This window comes from Myxine glutinosa, chromosome 11 (assembly GCF_964187855.1).
Source record: "Myxine glutinosa chromosome 11, kmMyxGlut1.1, whole genome shotgun sequence".
In the NCBI taxonomy this organism is placed as follows: domain Eukaryota; kingdom Metazoa; phylum Chordata; class Myxini; order Myxiniformes; family Myxinidae; genus Myxine; species Myxine glutinosa.
Genome location: NC_136271.1, coordinates 99,521,359 through 99,542,000, shown reverse-complemented (window position 1 = coordinate 99,542,000; position 20,642 = coordinate 99,521,359).

The window sequence follows — 20,642 nt, the reverse complement described above, 5'->3', positions numbered from 1 at the left end:
CGAGGCGGCGTGCCCGGGCGTAGACCGGTGGCCCGACGGTGGGGATGTGATGGGCCACCCCGTGCTTGACGGCCCCCACCGAGAAGGTGGGCCGCGTGAGGGCCGGGAAGCCGGCAAGGAGGCGGGTGAATGCGTCCGCTGCCGGAAGCGTACAGACCAACGTGGCCGGAACCGAACTGTTCGGCAAGCCGCTTGGCAAGCCGCTCGTTGAGCTGCTCGACGAGCTGGGCAACGCACAAGCGAGCGAGCTGAACGTCTCGGCCTGGACAAGACGTCTGCGCTTGACGTCGACCAGGAGCCCATTAGCGCACAGGAAGTCCGCGCCAAGCAGTGCCATGGGCACGTCGGCGGTGACGAACGTCCATTGGAAAACCTGCCCTCCGAACCGCAGAGAGAGGCAGCGTTTTCCGTACGTACGGATGGGCGTCCCATTCGCGGCAAGCAGCGCGGGGCCCCCACCCGCGGTGTGCTTGTCTGACGTGCCGGCGGGAACGACACTCACCTGCGCTCCCGTGTCGCACAGGTAACGGCGCCCGGAGAAGGTGTCCGTTATGAACAGCAGGCTGCTCGAACGGCCGGCGCTCATCGCCACTATTGAGCGCCGGCCCGGGCGTTTCCCGACCTGTTGAAGGAGCATGGCGGATGACACTGCGAGCTTCGTGGCCGAACTTGGCGTGAAACCAGCACCAGGTGGTGGAACTGGAGGAGCGCGGCTGGCTCCGCCAGGCCGGTGGAGTTGGAGAGTTTCCCCGCGGTGGCGGTTTTCGCCGCGGCGGTGGGCGGGGCGTGGCGGCGGTCACGAGGTGCGTATCAGCATGCTGCGTATGCTATATAAGCTGATGCTGTGGATCAGCAGCATCAGCAGCATCAGCAGCATCAGCCTCGAGGGCCGTGACGGCCACGCCGACTCTCGCCCGCGTGTCCGAAGCGGCGAAGTACCTGTCCGCCTCGGCTGCCAATGCTCGGGGTTCCGTTAGCCTGGTCCCGGTCAACGCGAGGCGAACCTGCGCTGGAAGTTGGCGACGGAAAAGTGCCCGGAATAGAGAACCGGGGGCTTCGTCGCCCAACAGTGACAGCATATGGTCCATTCGGACCGACGGGCGCGTGTCACCGAGCTCGGGGAGATCCAGGAGGCGGTCGGCCCGTGCGTCGTCCGTGAGGCCGAACGTGGCGAGGAGTAGCCGCTTGAGTGCCTCGTACCTGTGGCCGTCCGGTGGGTGGCGAAGGACGGACACAACTCGAGTGGCCGTGCCGGGCCCGAGGGAGGCGACGACGTGGCAATAGCGCGTGTCATCGCCGGTGAGGCGCCGAAGCTGAAATTGGGCTTCGGCCTGGACGAACCAGACTTCGGCCTGAGCCTCCCAAAATTCGGGAAGTTTGATGAAGTTGGCCATGGCAATGGCGTCGCGTGTGGAAGGATCGCTCCGGCAGATCCAACGTCGAGGGGGTCACCAGTAAAGCGCGGCGTTACGCGCGCTGCTTGCGAGCAAGGAGGAAGCAGACAAGCGGTAACTTATAAGCGTCTTTATTTCAGGAGCTCACTGTAACACTCGCCCGCTCCGGGCTGCATGCCCGGTGTATATCATGAGGCCACGCCTACCCCTCGGGCGTGGCCACCGCCCACTTGGTGCGCGGAATGATGTCACCACGCCAGTGGGCTTTTGTGTCCGCCACAATATCAACATTTACCTCAGGGAATGTCAATCGCGGTGTCAGTATTTGATGAACTTATAAAGACAGGTGACTTATAAGTGTGACCAGCATGTGCACGGGATTCTTCCCAGAAGAATGAGTGGTCGCATTAGCTTGTACGACTTAAAATGAGCGAGTTTTGTTTGACGTTTGGGCCAGTTTTACATGTTGTATCCCTAAGGAATGAAACGAACGTTTTTTCCTGGCTTACAATTTTATTTGAAGTCACCCATGCCTCAAAATACACTCACTTATATAGAATTGAACGCTGGATCAGAAAATGTAAGTGAAACTGCCTTGTTTTTTTTTACATTCTCTTCTATATCTTCTTCTATATATGTGATATATATATATATATATATATATATATATATATATATATATATATATATATATATATATATACTCGTATATATATGTATATCTGTGCAGTGTCTGTCTTGTGTTGTCACTGAACTACTCCCTCAAACTTTTGTGAAAACGTATTATTCAAACTTGACCCACAGTGGGAGTATGCGCTCTACTGAGTGGCGTTCTAGTTTATCTTGTGGCCCCAGAACCAAAAATATATATATATATTTATAACGGCTTATACAGTCCCACTCCTGCACCCTCCCTCTACTCAAACATGATAAATAGTAAATATCATCATTTTAAACTCATTCTGTGTATCGACAAGCTCTAAATATGACTTTCCCATTGTTGTTAAAAAGCACAGAGCTTTGGGTAGAGCTCGCCCATCTATTGAACCTTCCGGCCCATCATTGGTTCATGTTGTTGGTAGTTTTGCAGTACGGACTGCAAGATATACACCTTTTGGACGAGTTGATCAGGAAGTTTTCCAATTGTTTCTTTTTTCAGAGGCATACAAATTTCTCGCAGGTACGCTTCCACGTACTTTCGGCTTCTTTAAAAGTTTTTTTTCCCATTGTTTCATTCTGTAATCCTTATCCGTAGGCAGAAATATGTGCAAGATGCCCCAATTTACCTCGTTACTGGTGGTTTCTGTGCATTTGTGCTGAGTCATCTGGGTCGGATTCCTTCATTTCGAAAATGCCGCATTACAGTTGTTGGTTCTCTGTACTTGTTGATTGTGATTCGGATACCACACCTTGAAAATTGAGTGATGCGAGCTATTTCACTCAATGTTTTTCTTTCTTTATGCAGAAACACAATTCTATGGTGATCTTCTGAAATTTCAGCCATTTTGTTTTTAGCTAACAGTTCATCCTGATATATCTGTATTGCGCAGTATGAAAAGTGGGCTTTTAGCTTTATGGATGTGTGGAGAGGAACACTCGATGTTAATGACGTGAAACACCTGACGATGTATCATGAATTTGATTTGATTGGTAAATGCAATGGATTCGTCACCACAACACTTCATATCAGCTGCTTATGTTTAGTTTACCTTGTGTTGTGATCACAGGTTTTTGAGAAATCTGATCAATGTTAATTATAGATTGCTAAATGACAAGCACGGTTTCTTCTCACCCAAACTGAGATGTATCAATAACAGTCAACGTTATTATCTATCTATAATTCCAGTAATCTCTGTCTGTACGTCTGTACGTCTGTACGTTTGTTTGTCTGTGACCGCTGTTTCTCGACAACCACGGGTCCGATATACTTTTAACTTGCCAGGTATATTGCTGGGGACCCGAGGATGTGCCTTTTCAAGGTTTCATATTAATCGGACAATTACTTACCGAGCTATGTCCAAAAAACGATTCAACCAATCAGAGAGCAGCGAACGATCGCGTGTGCCGAACGTGGCGGGCACACTCTGCCTCGGATGGCACATTTGAGAGCGTATTCATTTATTTCACGTTTGCAAACTATGTTGGCGTTAAACTATGTTTTACAACTAATAAAACCGAATTTGCGATTCATTCGCTTTCCTGCGCGTTTGTGCACGCGATGGCGATTTCTTTACCAAACTCCGTAAGCCGTTCGCTTTGGACCAAACCATTGCATGTAAATAGAGGGGGGGGATTGTCACCACTCGCAAGCCGTTCGCTTTGGACCAAACCATTTCATGTAAATAGAGGGGGGGGATATAATTTTAGATATAGATATAGTACGGGCAATGCCCTAGTAATAATAAAAGACACTAAACTCTAGTGGAGGCTTTGAGTAAATTGTATCCAAGGTCAAGTTCATAAAATCCATATATAGTATTGTAACACCTGAATATAGCACAGTAGTGTGTGTGTGTGTGTGTGTGTGTGTGTGTGTGTGTGTGTGTGTGTGTGTGTGTGTGTCCTGAAAAACAAGTACTATTTGTCTTTTGACCCATTCACCTTGTAAAAAAAAGTGTTAAGCAAATGAACGATTATGCTTGCCAAGGATTCCATTAGTCTTGTAACAAGATTTATCCTGATTACGAGGACTGAAGTCCAAAACACTTGTCAAAAAGCAGTTGTTGGTGTTGGCCCTTGCAAACATGTGGCCGTATTGGACTCCTGCTTGCCTTGGGCTAGTGAGCAAGAGGAAGTGATGCTTCAATTCAGCTTGGAGTTCATGTTTATTTCTCTCTGGTGTAGTAAAGAAGAGAAAACAACAGTTAACCTGCAACCACTGACAGCACTTTGCCAGTTCTTTTTTTTTCTTTTTTTTTTGTATACAAGATCGAGGCTCGTGTAAGAGCTAACATCAATCGCAAAAAAACAAACTGACACACAAAACATACAATAAAGGGAGCGGGAGACAAGATTGGGGGAGAGAGAGGGAAGCACACAAGTACAACAGCAGAGAACAGGGACAACGGAAGATCCTCCCATACAGACAAATGATAAAAAAAATAACTGGAAAATAAATAGGTGTGATTTGTGGCACTTCTCTCCAATCGGCTCTTGAATCTCGTCAGGAGTCGTCAAAAATCTCGTCTGAGGCCTTGGCAGGAAAATGTGCTCCTTGGTGCGAACTAGGCCTCGCTGCACGTCCGCTCACTCCTGGCTTAGTCGAGAGCGTAGCGAGCAGGCAGCGCCCGTCCACTCGTCCTTCTTGCTTGGGAAACCGCAGTTCTTGGTTCGCAATTCCTCCTCCTCATGATCACTATGAAGATGTCGGGACATGACTGCCCATTATGAATCTCCCTTGCGCAAGAACACAAAAATGCGACCGTTCGCTATGGGATCCAGAACGAGAAGGGAAAATGTCTGCCGTTCCACCTATTTTGTACTTGAGTCTCTGACGTCATCCCACGACGTCTCCGTGTCCGCTCCTATCAGCGAGTCCCATATTACCAGTCCTTGTGCCAATCAAATCCCGGACCGATCACTGGTCTTCGAGGCATGGCCTCACAAACCTTTTGTCCCGTGTGCTTCCACCAAGTCGGTGTTATCAACGAAAGTACTCAATGTCTTGTTTCCAGTTGGTTTTTATTTAGTGTCATTAATTATGGTGCCGATTGCTTGGCTTGGCTTTGGTGTGTATTGCGGTGTCATAAAGAACACAGGTAAAGATTACAGAGGCAATTACATACAGGGGATTAATTACCCATAATCCCTCACTAATTAACAAACGCCACCCCTCTCATGGGGATGAAGATACACTTACACAACATCCGGTCTACACAAATGTCCTACTTATTACATGGGGTTTCTTCTTCTTCATGCCAGTCGGAGCACACCACCTATGCACTCTACCTGGCTCTAAGGTAATTGCTGCCTACCCCGACAAGCGTAACAATATAGTCGGCTTGTTATTGTCACATAACCAACTCGTCTACCTAGTTTTGTCATAACTAGTCCACAACTGAAATATCCATGCTATAGATCATTTTAGCCCGAGGGTCTCACTATCTGCCATGGTCTTTCTTGGGAAAACCACATTTCCAAGCTGGCCTCCAAAGCCAGTCGCCGACTGGGCATCCTCCGTCATGCGAAGTCCTTCCTTGAGACACATGAGCTCCTCACCACATACAAGGCTTTCATCCACAGCTCAATGGAATACTATTCTGCGCACTGGGCTGGTGCTCCGGCCTCACACCAAGCTCGGCTTCACGCTGTTGAAACCAAAGCTTTCAGAATCATTGGAATCTCCTGTGATGAAGCTAACTCCGAGGGCCTTTCACTTAATCACCGCAGGCAGGTAGGTGGCCTTTCTGTCTTCTACCGACTCCTCTCCGGCCTTGCTCCCCCAGCTCTATCTGTGCTCCGTCCCCCAAATATTCCTACAGGTCGCACAAGATCTGCCAGCAACCCTCTTCTGGTGAAATTGCCAAAATCAAGACTCTCTATTCAACTTCACTCCTTCATTCCTTTTTACTCCTGCCTCTGGAACAAACTCCCTCACTCTCTTCAATCCCACTCCTCCCACTGGTCTTTAAAACAGCTGTTCACCACCATTTCTTATCTTCCCCCATTCAAAACGTTGATCTCTTCTACCCCCATTAATTCACCCCAAATCCACTTTTTTTTTTTTGAAATACGAACTTCTTTCTTTCCCGGAAGTCCTAGCTGTGGCCATGTGTTTTATACTTTTCCCACCTCCCCGCCCCCACCTTCCCATACCTCCTCCCCCTAAGCCCTCTCCCTCCCACAGATCTCCCGATGTTTCTGTTATCTGCTGTTGTACTTGTGTGCTTCCCTCTCTCTTCCCATCTTGTCTCCCGCTCCCTTTATCTCATGTTTTGTGTGGCCGTTTTTTTTGTGATTGATGTTAACTCTTACACGAGCCTCGATGTTGTATACCAAAAAAATAAAAAAAATAAAAATGCTCTATCTCTCAATGGTGAAGAATCACTTCAAAAATTAAAAGAAATTATTGTATCCGGATTCAGATGTTCACCAAAAACGAATTGATTCGTCCTTGTCAAACACCCAACCTGTCCACCAAGTTTCATAGACTTTTTGAGACATCCTATTCACAGACAGACAAACAAACAAGAAATATGTCATGCAGAGCACAATACTTGCGAAATCCCTGAAACAAATTTAACCCCAAAAATAATTGGCAGTTGAATTCAAAGACCATATATCCACATCTTATTCAAATTTCAAGTCAATCGGATGAAAATTGAGGATTTTATAAATTACACCCAAGTTGTTGACCTTTTGGCCTAGGTTGACCTTTTGGTCTATGTTGGCCTCAAAAATAATTTGTGGTTGAATTCAATTGTCTGATTTGCAAATCCTCTTCAAATTTCAAGTGAATCGGATGAAAATTGACAATTTTAGAAATTTGGCCTATGTTTACTTTCTGACCAATATTGACTTTTCGACCTCAACAATCAACATCAATAGGCTTCTTGCTTATGACCAACTCTAGCATTTTGTGAAGTTTCGTGAAGATCGGTTTTAAATTGTGACCTCTCGGCAAATGACAAACAGACAGACAGAATAACACCAAGACCGACCAATATCCTTTAAAAAAATCTTCGATTTTCGCAAGTAAACAAACAGCGGTGAAACCATACCCTCCGTTCACCTTTAGTGATGAATACCAACGGTCACAAGCATGACGTCATCTCACTGTGCTTTCTGAGTTAGACTCACTTATGGAGGCAACCTCTTAACTCCTCAGGCCACACACTCATGCCACTCATCACGCACGATCAGTGGAATCCACTTGTGCCAACCAGGCGTAAGCACAGCCAACTTGAGCTTGCCACGTTGGCAAAGTTTACTGTCCTTTCGGAATCTCATCTGAGCCACTGGCCTTTAAATAACTTTTTCAAGATTGATAACTTTTGTACACCGCTCCTTTCCTATGCCATCTCCAGGCGCTGCATAACGTCATTGCCGGGCACCGAAGGGGGCTCGGCAATGACGCACGCTGAAAGGGAGTCCTCAGTTTTCACTCTGGTTGTTTGTTTGTTTGTTTGTCCGGGCGATATCTCAGCCATCCTTTGAGCTAGGAAGCTGAAATTCCGGCACAATAGTGAGCAAGTCCTTTGTCAAAAAATCTTTTTGTTGTTTTTTGATTAATCAATTAATTGATGACTTACTTAATTATTATCGATTTATTAAGTACTTAAACATTTCCTTTCTCTTCTGGACATTATCTCAGGCACCTTTTGAGTTAAGAAGCTGATATTTGGACATGCCAATGACCAAGTGATTTGGCTGTGAAGGCTATTTTTGATATATTGATCAATCAATTAATCGATTAATTATTTAATTATTCGATTAATGGCTTAATTAATTTTTTTAAAGTTACAGATTCAGATGAAATGGTGGTGGTTTATGTATTCTATAAGCCAATTGATTATATACTGTATATATATATTTTATGATTTTTTTATATTTTTTTTCATTATTAGTCATTTATTTATTTTGTTTCTCATTTGGCCAATATCTCAGGCAACATTTGAGCTAGGAAGCTGATATTTGGACATGACAGTGACCAAGTGATGGGGCTATCAAGGATATTTTTGATTTATTGATTAATCAATTAATCGATTAATTATTTCTTGATTAATCAATTAATTATGTAATTTTTTTGATTAATGACTTATTCCACTTTTTCAAAAAGTTACAGCTTCGGATGAAGCACCAGTGGTTTAGGTATGCTATGAGCCCATTCATTAAGAAAATATTTTTTGATCATCATTTATTGATTTTAATTATGTAATTAACCAATCAATTATTGCACACCTCTCTCACCCAATAAAGTCTCTATGAGCTGCATGCCGGTATTGGCCGGAGGCGCCCCGGCAATGCCGCGCTGGTGGATATTTAATTATTTGGCATGGGGGCGGTGTACTTTGAATGTATCTGTACTTGTTTATGTATCTGTTTATTACTTGCCGGAAAAGATTTCGGCAAGTATGTTGATCTGTTCGTTTGTCTGTCTGTTTGTCTGTTTGTCTGTTTGCAGCACTACGTCTACACCGTTGCACGTAGAATCACCAAACTTTGCACACGTATTTGTCTTGCCCTGGAATAGACTGTGCCCAATTGATGACGTCACCGGTCACGTGGTTCGGCCGCCATCTTGGAAAAACCGAAAAAAATTGCATCTCTATATCTCCGAAAGTACTTAACAGAAAAAATTGAGACATGGCTCATTGTAAAGAAGTCTCCATGGGGAATAAAATATGTTAATGATGACGTCATCAGTCACGTGGTTCGGCCGCCATCTTGGAAAAACCGAAAAACTTTACACCTCCCTATCTCTGAAAGTACTGAATAGAAAAAAATGAGACATGGCTCATTGTAAAGAACTCTCCATGGGGAATAAAATATGGTAATGATGACGTCATCAATCACGTGGTTCGGCCGCCATCTTGGAAAAACCGAAATACTTTGCACCTCCACATCTCCGAAAGTGCTGAATAGAAAAATTGAGACGTGGCTCATTGTAAAGAACTCTCCATGGCGAATAAAATATGTTAATGATGACGTCATAGGTCACGTGGTTCGGCCGCCATCTTGGAAAAACCGAAAAAACCTAGCACCTCCATATCTCTGAAAGTGCTAAACAGAAAGAATTGAGACATGGCTCATTGCAACGAACTCTCCATGTCGAATAAAATAAGTTAATGATGACATAATGCGTCACGTGGTTCGGCTGCCATCTTGGAAAAACCGAAAAACGTAGCACCTCTGTATCTCCGAAAGTGCTGAATAGAAAAAATTGAGACGTGGCTCATTGTAAAGAACTCTCCATGGGGAATAAAATAGGTTTATGATGACGTCATCGGTCACGTGGTTCGGCCGTCATATTTGTCCTAAATGGCCGATAAAAAAAGTACATTCCGGCAAGTCCTCGGTCTCTGACCGATTTTTCATTTTCTTTTTTTGTTCGTTTTCTATAATACATTAGCTTGTATAATCGCGTTTTCCCTCGGATGTCTACTTCTTGAACGGATGTATTACCAGTGAATATTTCAGCTTTGCTGGCGTACACTTGCAGTATTGATTAAAATAAATATATCCTGGCAGCAAGAGGAGAAATTAATGAGGCTGCATGAGCAGAGTATATTTAGCCCTATGTTTGGTGGTTGTGTCGATGATAATGGCCTAATATGGGTAGTAAGATACTTTTTGTGTGGTAGGATAGCTCTTTCGGTAATATGCTCACCTCTGAGAGCTCTGTTTGGGGATGAAATTGTTGTACAGTTGAATCCGACTGTAACTGACAATGTCGGGCTGGAGGTGCTCCATTAATGACTTTGTCGTTTTTATGTCTCCGCAGACAAGGCCGCAGGCATTATGTTTTTGTGTTGTGCGTCCATGCGTTCATACGTTTATCAGTTTTTTGTTACCACGGTAACTTGTGAACCACTGAGGGAATTTCAACCAAACTTGGTAAAAGTGTGGACTGTAAAACAAAGCTGAACTGATTGGATATTGGATCCAAAAGGTCAAAGGTCAGGTGGTCTGCAATTGAAAAAAACTTTGTTCCTGCATTAACCAAACTTGGTACAAGTATGAACTGCACAAAAAAGATGAAGTGATTACATGTTGGGTTCAAAAGATCAAAGGTCAAAGATCACGCGTTCTTTAACTGCAAATCATTTTGGAGACTTAACTCGAGTTAGAAGCATCTGATGTTGTCTGTCTTCTGCTTTATTTTCTCTCTCTCTCTCTCTCTCTCTCTCTCTCTCTCTCTCTCTCTCTCTCTCTCTCTCTCTCTCTCTGTCTCTGTCTCTGTCTCTGTCTCTCTCTGTCTGTCTTTCTCTCATCAATTGAGATCACACTTAACAGTGAGTTGACCCCGTGGGCAGAGGCATACCCATTGACACATTCACATGAAATTACACCTTCTAGTTCAGAGAGTATGTTTGTTAGACTTGATTGATGCCCAGTCTGCATTATTACCTCCACCAACAAAGGTGGGCAGAAGCCCCTGTCTGTTTTTTGTTTGTCCGTCTGTCTGTCTGTTTGTGAACAGGGTATCTCAAAACATTGTGGATGGATGTGAACGAAATTTGGTGGGCATGTTGGGTGTGTGATAAGGAAGAGTTTTTAAATTTTGGAGCAGATCCAAATCCAGATCTGGATCCGATAATTTTAAAGTAATTCTTCACCATTAAGAGATCGGGCCAAAAACTATATGTAACACAATATATCAAGAAGTTAAGGACGGATTCAGACGAAATTTGGTGGGCAGATTGAGTGTTTGACAAGGAAGAATTGATTCAATTCTCATCACGATCCGGATCCGATAATGTTTTAAAATTATTTTTCATCTTTGAGAGGTGGGGCCAAAAACGCTATATAGCACGACATCTCAAAACGTTGTGGATGACTTATGACAAAACTTGGTGGATGAGTTAGGTAAGTGATAAGAACAAGCCAATTAGAATTTGGTTCAGGTCCGAATCCAGGTCCGGATCTAGATCTGGCCTATCAGTGAGTTTAAAAAAATGTAAACTGTTCAGTTTACAGTTCTCCCGAGTTCAGCTCTCCCGAGTGCTGCTCTAGTTGTGGATGTAAAAGGTCCCTCGTATATTTCTCAAGGATGAAATTTGAGCCACTGCTTTTACCTTTCAATTCGAGAGAGAGGATAGCGACCTTGACAAAACATAATGGGCGACGCAATACACCAAATGGGGCATTTGCTCCAAATAAATTCTGCATACAAATTAGACGGGATGTACAGTGCATTCAGAAAGTATTCAGACCCCTTCTCTTTTTTCACATTTTGTTATGTTGCAGCCTTATGCTGAAATCGTTTAAATTCATTTTTTCCCTCATCAATCTACAGTCAATACCCCATAATGACAAAAAGAAAACAGGATTTTAGAAAGTTTTTCAAATTTATTTAAAAGAAAAAACTGAAATATCACATTTACATAAGTATTCAGACCCTTTGCTATGACACTTGAAATTTAGCTCAGGTGCCTCCCATTTCTCTTGATCATCTTTGAGATGTTTCTATACCTTGATTGGAGTCCACCTGTGGTAAATTCAATTGATTGGACATGATTTGTAAAGGCACACACCTGTCTATATAAGGTGTCACAGCTGACAATGCATATCAGAGCAAAAACCAAGCCATGAGGTCGAAGGAACTGCCTGCAGAGCAGAGACAGGATTGTGTCGAGACACAGATCTGGGGAAGCCTACAAAAACATCTCTGCTGCATTGAAGGTTCCCAAGAGTGCAGTGGCCTCCATAATTCTTAAATGGAAGAAGTTTGGAACAACCAGGACTCTTCCTAGAGCTGGCCGCCCGGCCAAACTGAGCAATCTGGGGAGAAGGGCCTTGGTAAGAGAGGTGACCAAGAACCCGATGGTCACTCTGGCTGAGCTCCAGAGATCCTGGGTGGAGATGGGAGAAACTTCCAGAAGGACAACCATCACTGCAACACTCCACCGATCTGGGCTTTATGGCAGAATGGCCAGACGGAAGCCTCTCCTCAGTGAAAGACACATGAAAGCCGCTTGGAGTTTGCAAAAAAGCACCTAAAGGACTCTCAGACTGTGAGAAACAAGATTCTGTGGGCTTTCATGTGTCTTTCACTGAGGAGAGGCTTCCGTCTTGCCACTCGTCTTGCACTGTATGTGTATTTAATGTAGAAAAGTAGGTGAATCGTTTGAACAGGTCAATGATTTAATAAATAGGTAGATTGTAAATGAAAACACATTTCTTGAAAAGATTAACAAGTTGTACTGAGTAGTACTGAATACTAGGTGACTATTTCCACATGGTGGGCAACAACCAGGGGACAATCTATGAAGATCAAATGAACGATTGGACTTGAGAAAGCAAATGAGAAAGCGATTAGAGGTAAAGGTGAGCAACAAGGTGTTGATGAATGTGGGTGGTCAAGGGCAGAGGCACAGAACTGAAAGATTGGTTTTACAAAATAACAATCAGTAAAACTGCTAATTGGCAACAATCTGTTCGCTTCTATTGGCTGACAAGAGATCTTGGGGATGTGTGCCTGAAGAACCTTGGAGCATAACACATTTGAGTTATGTGAAGTCAAATGGTTGTTGGAAGTGGTAAGTGCACCAGCTGTACTTTTCATGGAAGCTTTATAATTGTAATTTGCTGGGGCAATCAAGGAATCCTAGTACTTGGCAAAATTTAACATTTGGGGATGGCTAATGCTACCGGATCGATCTGTGAGCGGTACAAAAATATACCTTACAAAGTAGATATTTGATTGAGGAGCTGATGAGATGTGATGATGAGATTGAAATTCTTCCTGTGGATAAATCTGCTTTCATAAGGACGCTTTAAGTATGGTTTTAAAGTTCAGTCTTTTCACACGAATGTGTGTTCACTACGGTCTATTTTTGAGGATATTACGAACTCGAAAAATATTTTCCATAAAAGAGTAATTATGTCTCTTCTATTGGAATTGTAGAGGTTGCTTGCAAACCGAGCCTCAAGGGCGGTGTACAGAAGCGTTTTTTAAAATAACAATAAATACAAGTTCAAGGGAGGTAAAATTCCTCCAGATGATGTGCAACGCGTGCAGAGTACAATGAGGGTTCATTTACATCCGTAAGATGTCTAATAAATAGAGAAGATCTAAGCACACCTGACACTAGGCCGAGGCTTCAGATTTTGGCATGCTCATGAGGCTGCACCGTCGAATAAACTGTTCCAACTCGTCATTTTTGACGGGCTTTTTAATCGTGTAAAGTAATCAAGCACGAGCAGAAATTATTAAAGGAAATGGGAACTTTAAAAAAGCTGTTTGTTAATCCTAACAAGAATGACCCCCACTATGGTCAGAACCTGCGACAAAATCCGTTAACGGGCCGAAAGTGTAATGCGCATTTAATGCACTCTTAAATGATGAGCAGGTGATTGCAAAACTCATTTAATGCGCTCTTAAAAAGTCGATACCTCACCGTACGTTCTGACTGGCTTGATTAAACCTCACTATTATTTGACAAATTAATAGATTTATCTTTATGTTTACGGGCAGAGTATAATAATTGCATCAAACCTGGCAGTGTATAATCAGCAGAGGCCTTCAGGCCTAATGTGTTAGGCCTACCAGAAAACCAAGATTGCGGCCATATAATTTCATCTCGGTGCTATGGTGAGTGGAGTCAAATGACAGATGTGGGTGTGGTCCAGCATATGTCCGACCAATGTGTGCAACATTTCAAAAATCGACCCCCAACAAGAACCCCATTGTGTGGTACTATACGATACACATATGCAAAGATAGAATTGGGGTCTTCACCCCTCCGAACTCCCTCTGCTATATATGCTACAAATATAGAAACCATACTTGGGGTAGGTACCCTTAGGGAACATACAAAATTTGGTTGGATTTGGTTCAGTAGTTTAATTTTTGAAGCATATATAATTATATAAACATAGTAGAACGGCACTCGGTAGAGTGCAAACCTCTGCAATGGCTGAACAGTTTATGTTTTGTACCCCACGGATAAGCCGGATCTGAATCCGGACATGAACTAAAATGTAATCGGCTTGCTCTTGTTACCTAACCAACTCATCCACCAAGTTTTGTAATAATCCATTTACAACTTTATGAAACATTGTGCTATATTTCATTGTTAGCCCTATCTCTCAATTGTGAAAAATCATTTAAAATTTTCTCGTATGTGGATCATATTCTTCACCAAAATCTAACCAATTCTTCATTGTTACTCACCCAACCTGTCCACCAAGTTTCGGCCGAATCCATCCACAACTTTTTGAGATATACTGTTCACAGACAAAGAAACAAGAAATATGTCGTGCATAGCACGATACTTGCGAAATCCCTAAAATAATTTGTTGGCCTATGATGGCCTCAAAAATAATTGGTGGTTGAATTTAGTGACCAAGTATGCAAATCCTCTTAAAATTTCAAGCCAATCAGATGAAAATTGAGGATTTTAGAAATTTGGCCTATGTTGTCCGTTTGGCCTATGTTGACCTAAAAAATACTTGGTGGTTGAATTCAGTGTCCAGATATGCAAATCCTCTTAAAATATCAAGTCAATCAGTTGAAAATTGAGGATTTTAGAAATTCGGACTATGTTGACCTTTTGGCCTATGTTAATCTAAAATATAATTGGTGGTTGAATTCAGTAACAAGATATGCAATTCCTTTTCAAATTTCAAGTCAATCGGATGAAAATTGAGGATTTTAGAAATTTGACAAAGTTGGTGACCTTTGGCTTATGTTGACCTATTGACCTTTTGACCCCAAAAACAATAGGCTTCTTGCTTATGACCAACTCCACCATTTGGTGAAGTTTGGTGAAGATCGGTTGAAAATTGTGACCTGTAGGTGACTGACATACAGACAGACAGACACAGACATACAGACAAACAAACAAACAGACAGACAGAATAACGCACAAGAGCAACCAATATACTTGAAAAATCTTCGATTTTCGCAAGTAGCAATCAGACAGTGTGATGGTAACAAACCATTTTGGTAACAAACAAAGGAAATATACAATTTCACGTTTATAATATAGATGCCTTTTTGCCATTTCTTTGACTACAGTTGATGTTGGATTAATTTAACCCTTTGAATGCCCCACATATGCTTATTTTGGCCAATTTTCGGAACTGCGATGAATAAGCTGAAAGTTTTATGACAGATACTAAAACATGGAAATGAGATAACAACTCACTTTATTTGGCCTTCAAACTCAGCTCCTTGTGAGTCGATGTCCTGCCATTGCTCGGCCCACTTTTTCCTGCATGCCTGAAGCTCCAAAATCTGATTTTAATTCGTCCATCAATGAGTTATTCAAATTTCAAATTGACATTCTTTTATTTCACTACTTCTTTACGACTTGTATTTTCATGTTTCACAGAAATACATTGCTTTAAGATCAGGTTAGCCTTCCTTATAAACTGTTAATGTGTAACAAAAGTGGAATTTCAAAAACTCAGATTACTTGATCTGATCACAATCTAATTTTCACTTTACGACACTTTTAATCTATATTATAAAATGAGCCATGTCTGTCTGTCTGCTATAACTTGAGAACGGATTAACAGATTTCAATAAAACAAACAACGGTGGATTTATGGAACTCCCAGGAAAGTTTGAAATGCAAACAAAATTTTCAAAAAATAAAAATGTGAAGGAAGGTTTGTGTATTGGTACACATGGCAAAAATGCAAATGCCAACTGGCGACCTCTCTCTCTCTCTCTGTCGCCACCTGTCGGCTGTTGGTGCGTTGGGTGTGGCGTCATGGCGGCTGTGTGCTGAGCTGTGAGTACAGTGCTGTGTTGGCGGCCTTCCCATCCCCATTTCGCTCCCTTTGTGTCTTGTACGTGTTTGTGGAGTTTTCCCCGTGTTTTCCTCTCTTTGTCGAGACAAGAGAGAGAGAGCGAGAGCAGCTATTTGGAGGCATTGGTGGTAGGCCTTTCCCTGTTCTGGGCGTTGGTTATCGTGATAAAATTTTGGTTTCATTTTTTTTCTCTCTTTGTCGTTAAGCCGGCACTTTGCCGGAGTATCGACGTTTCCACTTTAAATCATATTTATTTTCTTTCGTTTGGTTTAATTATTACTACTTTTCCTTTTTTTCTTTTTAATCTCCTCAACCCGAGTTGTTCGGGTAAAACGGAGTTCTTTTGTTTTAGTCATGGCGATGACTCGTTCGCAGCAAGACGCTGCGTTCGAATCGTTAACCCGCAAACATGCTCTGGTTTGTGTCCCTCCTGAAGGGATTCCGACCGAAGAGATCGTCTTGGCGGTTGGAGAGGTTATCGGAATCGAACATGTACATGCTGCGTCACGTATGAACCAGAAGGTCGTGGTCTTCGTTGCGGATGAGCATCTAGTTCACGATGTCGTGAGTTCCGGGTTAACCACAGAGAGTGGTCACTTTGTTATGGCCTCCCCGATGGATGTCCCTGCAATGAAAATAATCGTTTCAAATTGTCCTCCCTTCGTGTCCAATGAAAAACTCGTGTCGGTTTTGTCTCGATATGGTACAATCGTTTCGAGAATCTCGATGATCCCCCTCGGGTGCCGCCATGAAAAAGCGAAGCACGTGATGAGCTTTCGACGGCAGCTTCACATGGTTCTTCCAGACCGTGGGGATGATACGGGTTTAAATATTTCATTTAAGATTAAAATTGATGACCGTGATTATCAAATATACGCTTCATCAGCGACCTTAACATGTTTTCTTTGTAGGGCTTTCGGGCATTTTAAAAGATTTTGTCCTAAAGCTGCTTGTTCAACGTGTGGGGAATCAGGCCACGTTGATCAAGATTGTAAAACGGTTAACAACCCACTACCTCGTGTGGTGGAGGAGGTGACACCCAGTGTCTCAAATGTTTCCGCTGACACTGTGTCCCTACAGAGTGAGGAGGGTTTTGTGACTGTGGCAAAAAAACGTAGAGCCAGCGCTCCTCGTGGCTCCACTCGTGCCCCCAAAGTAGTTGTACTGGATACGAGTGGTGCAGTCGCTGAGGAACCTCAAGGTAGTGAGAAAAAAAGATGGATTACCTTCCAATGATGGAATTTTAATCCAAAGTGCACAAGGTGGTACGGTTCCATCAAATATTTGTACAAATGAAGGGTCTATTATTATTGACTAGGGCATGCCCGTACTATATATATATCTAAAATTATATCCCCCCCCCCCCCCCTCTATTTACATGAAATGGTTTGGTCCATTCGCAAAGCCAAAGCGAACGGCTTGCGAGTACGGTGACAATCCCCCCCCCCCCCTCTATTTACATGAAATGGTTTGGTCCAAAGTGAACGGCTTGCGAGTACGGTGACAATCCCCCCCCCTCTATTTACATGAAATGGTTTGGTCCAAAGCGAACGGCTTGCGGAGTTTGGTAAAGAAATCGCCATAGCTCGGTAACTACTTCTCCGATTAATATGAAACCTTGAAAAGGCACATCCTCAGGTCCCCAGCAATATACCTGGCAAGTTTCAAGTATATCGGACCCGTGGTTGTCGAGAAACAGCGGTCACAGACAAACACACAAACACACAGACATACATACACACACACACACAGAGATTACTGGAATTATAGATAGATGAGACGTTGGTTGAATGTCAGGAGACATCACCATCATCATCATCACCACCACTACATGAGCCTCAACAAAATAGTGCGTCAATCCTTCCTAATGTTCCCATCTATCTATAATTCCAGTAATCTCTGTATGTCTGTGTGTATGTCTGTGTGTATGTCTGTGTGTTTGTCGTTTGTCTGTGACCGCTGTTTCTCGACAACCACGGGTCCGATATACTTGAAACTTGCCAGGTATATTGCTGGGGACCCGAGGATGTGCCTTTTCAAGGTTTCATATTAAACGGACAAGTAGTTACCGAGCTATGGCGATTTCTTTACCAAACTCCGCAAGCCGTTCGCTTTGGACCAAACCATTTCATGTAAATAGAGGGGGGGGGGGGGGGGGGTTCTGTGGTCGTTGCGAATGGACCAAACCATTTCATGTAAATAGAGGGGGGGGGGGGTTCTGTGGTCGTTACTGCCACGTGGTTTCAAAGTTTTTTTTTGTTGTTGTTGTTTGCACGCATGTTTTTTTGCACGCACGTACGGGCACCCACGTACGGGCACGTCCTAGTTGCAACAAATGATCAGAATACAGGTTGTGTGGCCCCGACGGAGGTTCCCGACGTAGTTGTACAAGAGGGTGGTGCAACAGCCCCATCTCATGTCGAAGTAGACCCCCCCAGGCCCCCCCCCAGACCCAAGACCAGTCCATAAACGAGTTGGTAAAGGTCCAAACTGAAATTTACGAACCTGCTGGAATGCTATCTGGGCTGTCTGCTTCAGATGATGACATGGAGGTGACTGAGCCGTCACAGTTGTCATCTGAGCAGTTACAAATACCCCCCGAGGTTATTGTGACCTTTCTAAACGAGACATTTAGGCAGCGAAAGGTCATGATTCAAAAACATTTTCCTGACTTGCTTTCCTTCATGCAGACTGCAAAGTGTATAGTTAGAAATTCTAAAGATTTTGAAGTAACAAAAACACAAATTCATCGACTGAGGAAATTCATTACAAAAGCAAGGTTGGAACTGTCTCAACAGCAGCTAAACCCCCCTTGATAAGACATGAAAAGGAAGGAAGTGCTGTCTGGCACCTTAAACATGAATGGCGGTGGTGCTAACCATGTACGTCAGCTCCAAGTTAAAAACCTATTGTTTCAGAAACATATCGATCCATGTTTATTGCAGGAAACACACATAACAGAGACTTCACAGCCTGACTGGCTTCGCCTTAATACTGGGCAGTGCTTCTTTAGCAATCTTTCCTCTGTTTCTGCGGGAATTGCTTTCTTGCTTCGTCCGGGGTTTGTTCCTGACTCTTGTAATTTAATGAAATAGTTATAGGACACTTAGCATCCTTAGAGTTGGTCTATCAAGGATTTCACCTCACCCTACTCAATGTATATGCTCCGAGTAGCAGCTTAGCTCGTAAAGATTTTTTCACACGTCTGGCCAATTACCTTCACACAGTAGCCTTTGATCATTGTATCTGTATAGGAGGAGATTTCAATTGCACCTTTGAACCTAGTTTAGATAGAAATACACCAGAACCACATCCAGAATCTCATAAAGATTTATTGAATTGTTTTTCATCACTTGGTCTACTTGATGCATGGCGTACACAGCACCCTACAACATCTCAGTACACATGGTGCCGTTGTGCTAGTGGGTTAATAACACTCGCAAGGCTTGATAGATGGTATATTAATTCCACTTTTAGAAACGTACTCGTGTCTTGTAATCATTTCCCTTCTACTTTCTCTGATCACCACCTGGTTGTACTTGGTTTATCCTTTTCTCAGTCAATTCGTAAAAGTGCGTATTGGACTTTCAATACCAGTCTGTTGGAGGATTGCTGTTTTAAGGATGCTTTTCGTAGTTTTTGGGAAACACTCATCCAAAGAAAACCTTGTTACTCTTCTGTTCAGTTATGGTGGGATAACGTGAAAGCCCAGATTCGTGTCTTTTGTCAATATTTTATAGTAAGGGCATTTTATGAGATATTTCACAAATCTGTTAACTAAATTGTTACCAAAAAATTTCTTCACCAATATGTTTGTAAAGGTGTGTAATAACATGTGTTAAAATGTTGAAGTTCAACTCCCGTGGGAAACCCAGAAAAAAAGCTGTTGAATTCGGGTACCGAAAAATTATTTTCGAGAATTTTTATTTTTTTTAATCGGCCCTTAAGTAACTTATGAGGGGTCAAATAAGGGTTTTTCATGATTCTGAGTTGATTGTTAACATTTATATTTTCACTTTTACATTTACACACAAAGTAGCTTTTATTTCACATACATATATAATACTCAAGAGTTATTTCTCATTCACAATGTCAGAAGTTTCAACAGTCATTGTCTATGTCTTCTTCAGACTCAACAACATCATGACTGCAGTTTCTGCATGTAATGCCATTACAGACTCCACAGGCCGAGATGCACGTGACCCCATTCTTCTTGCAGCTGCATCGCCGGTTGCTGCAATCTCCATGACAATTACAGCTCGTGGACTGCAATAGCTCCTCAGGAGCCGTGGGGTCCAGTGTTGGAACTGGCTCATACCCATGCACACCTATTGTCCATCCATAGTCACTGGGGTTTAGAGACATGCTCTGTAGAAGGATCCAGTCCCGGGTCTGCAGGTAGGCACGGAGTGAATGTTGTGCAGCTGCACCCTCTGTTGGAGGTAGAGTCTCTGGTTTGATCACTCCTGCCGCTGCCCAGAGTGTGTCACCTGGAGTGAGGAGTGGCTGATCATGAGCCAGGGAGGAGGAAAGCTCAGCGAGGGGGAGAAACATGATCGCGTTTGTTCCTATCTGTTTCCTGTTCGTAAATGGAATAATCTTTACTTCAGTTCCTCTCAGGATCTTAGCTTTGTCGAGTGCCTTCAACTTCACCCGGGGGAAAGCTGCTGTTGTCTGTGGATCTGGCAAAGGTGGTGCCGGAGAGGTGACTTCGATCCAACCCATTGAGTGAAAGGGAGTGTTTCCGTGAATAGAGACAATGTTTAAATCTATATTGTCTCCAACAAACTGAGTGACTGCATTGTTTGTTTCCCCAACCTCCAT